Raw genomic sequence first — 3,131 nt, 5'->3', positions numbered from 1 at the left:
GAATATGAATCAGATATGATGTTTCTGATACAGTAGACATCGTATATTTGAAGTCAGATTAAAGAACATACTGTTTATGTAATTGTTATGATTTTCGGAGTTGATTTGATTGAGATTCGATATCAGATTTGTATTGTTATTGAGATTATGAGTTGTACCGATATTGATTATGAGTTCTGGTATTATATCTTTGATGTTGAGATTGACGGGGTTATCGAGAATGTATTGTTATGCCGTCGAAACATCAGTAGATTGATATTGATCAGATTTACTATTGATGGAGATTGTATTGTTTTATTGTATGTCAATTGACATTGATTAGATTGTATTTTGATTTGATTATTGATCAGAACAGGTTCTGAATTGAGTTATATATTGATATTGTGCCTGTTCAATATTGTCATTGCCAAATTGGGTATGGACAGATTTGAATTCGAGACTTCGTCTTCGTCAGATCGAGAAGAGAAAGGTATAAATCGATGTTAACTGGGAGATCGACTTGAGTTAGATTTAACTCGAGTTTCCCTAAACCACATACTTGTATGGTATTGTTTTTATACCTTTGTATTTTAATGATTATGTTTATTCTATTGAATTAGAAAGTAGAAAGCAGAGAACTATTTAGTGAGAGTCACTGACAGAGGGGCTAGACTATGACAGAGGAGTCACTGGCCCATTGCACATTGTCAGAATAGGGTTAGTCTTGGACAGACATGCCAAGACACTGGACGTTTGGTATATCGAGATGCTTCAGATACAGATAGCATCCTTATTACAGATTATTCGATATAGACTAGACCAAAGTCCAGAAATAAGAACGTACCGCCACTGCGACCGGTAGTAGTAGGTGGGAGACCTGTTACGTTCTTATTCACCGGGATCCCTAGATTAGATGAGAGATGAGTCAAGTCTGAGATGCCGAGTCATGAGTTGAATTACAGATTGTATAAATTATGTTCCGTAGATTACAATTCATGTTTTATTTACAATTTGATTTCGATTTGCAATGTCAGATTATGATACATGTAGTGATATCTGTTTCATGCTTTATTATAACATGGCATGTACACATTTTTTATACTGGGATTTATTCTCACCGGAGTTATCCGGCTGTTGTCTTGTTTGTATGTGTGCATGACAACAGGTGGGACATGATCGGGGTCAAGAAGATGATGAGAGAGGACAAGTTTAGCGTAGTGATTCCGGACTTGTTGTAGATATGGTTCTAACACTTGAAATCTAGTAGTTGAACCTTAGTCTAGTCTGAATGTTTATTGTACAGAATTGTATTTTTATACTGATATGTTTATTAATTAAATTCCATTACGTTCCGCCCTTGTATTGTAAAAGAAAAAATTTAGACCCTGTTTATCTTAATTGATAATTAAATCCCAAAAATGATTAAGAAGATGATTAGCGTCCGGGTCCCCACACAATATGCTCACCTGTATCATTCACACCTAGTGAGTATAAAGACTTGACACACCTATAACGTTATAACAAATACACATATATAATATGCAACAATGAAAAAGTACTGTAATAAAAATATGTTTCATGATCTTAAAATAGTAAACGTAAACATATCATAAAAGTATAATGTGTCAAAACATCTCATCATATCATCATATACTTGTTCAATTTCTTAATCGAATTTAGTTCGTTAGTTGTGACTTTCGTATCAGCTCTAATCGTATCAGCACTATTCGATTGATCCATCTATATATAACGGTGGCACCTGGCGGCGGGGACATCAGCGACAGTATTACTCATCCACTTAGCCTTGGCCTTACAGCTCATCGTATACATATATCTTCAGTCACAACCAACTCTCATCCTTCAAAACATGTCATCATTTTCATCACTTATCGAAATCATGCACATACAAAATTTCTCCTTCAAACCAAGCATGAAACGTATTTTTCATAATTTCATAAAAAAAAGTCTTGTACATGATAATATAAAAATTTAAAACATGTCAAATCGTGCTTAGGGTGATGCAAGGACTAAAAACTCGACCCCAGTGCAAAATGACCATTTTGTCCCTAGAAACCCTAAGTAACCATTTTACCCCTGAACCTCAAAATTTCGACCCGAAGCTTATCAAACTCCTTAAAACCACCTAAAACATATTTATAAGCATTTCTTAGAAGTAAACTTGAGCTCGATTCAAAACGTATGTGCTTCGTTTTAAAACTTGGACTGCGGTCCCGTTTTTAACCTGAATCAACCCGAACCTTAACAAAATTTTTCCCAACTCGCACCATGTCCTAAACCTACATGACCAACCTAGAAACCACTTATTTCAGACCACTTATGACCCTCAAGCAGTAGCCAAAAGTTTTTGGAATTTTCTGTACGTGCAAACTCGAGAACCCTAGTGCACTAAACTTGTAACCCTAACAATCATAAAATCGTCAGCCCCTTGTACAAACACAAGAAAATGTGAGAATTGAACACAAGGATGCACTTTCATGTCAAAGTTTTGCATAAAAAAACAAAACCCCAAGTTAGATAAATAAATTCTCATGCATCTACATATATTTCAACATAGTATTGGCGTGAAGGAAGAGAAAAATCGGATACATGCGTGCCTTAATGTTTTTACGCTTGAAAACTCGAAGATACGCGCGTAGGAATAGCACCAGAGGAGCGGGAGAGAAAATTGCTTGAAAGCTATGGAGTAAACCGAAGTGGCTGCTGGTTTGCTTCTGTAAAATCGACGGTGGCTGCTGATAAAAGTGATGGAGGGGGCAGCCACTTAGTGTAATTACATTTTGGGTTGGTTTAGGTAGAGTTTAAATAGAATACGCATGCATAAATGGGCCCTAATGAAAATTAAACGGATTAAAAAAATTTGAGCCCATTAAGCATTAAAATAAACCCATAAAGCCCAATTACACTCCTGAAAAATATTTCGTTTAGTTACGTTTTTGAAAATATTGCTCGAGCCCTCGGAAAGTCCCCCGATTACCTAAATTTTGTGCACCGATTAAAAATATGACCTGACGAGTAAAAATACCCACCAAGTCCCAATTTTCAAAATTCACATATGTGGGGACCCGGACGCTTATTCATTCCTTAATCGTCTTTAGGAATAATTCAAATAATTATAATAAACAGGGTCTAAT

The sequence above is a fragment of the Primulina tabacum genome, chromosome 12, assembly GCF_025594145.1.
Source record: "Primulina tabacum isolate GXHZ01 chromosome 12, ASM2559414v2, whole genome shotgun sequence".
Lineage (NCBI taxonomy): Eukaryota > Viridiplantae > Streptophyta > Magnoliopsida > Lamiales > Gesneriaceae > Primulina > Primulina tabacum.
This window is presented reverse-complemented; position numbering follows the sequence as displayed.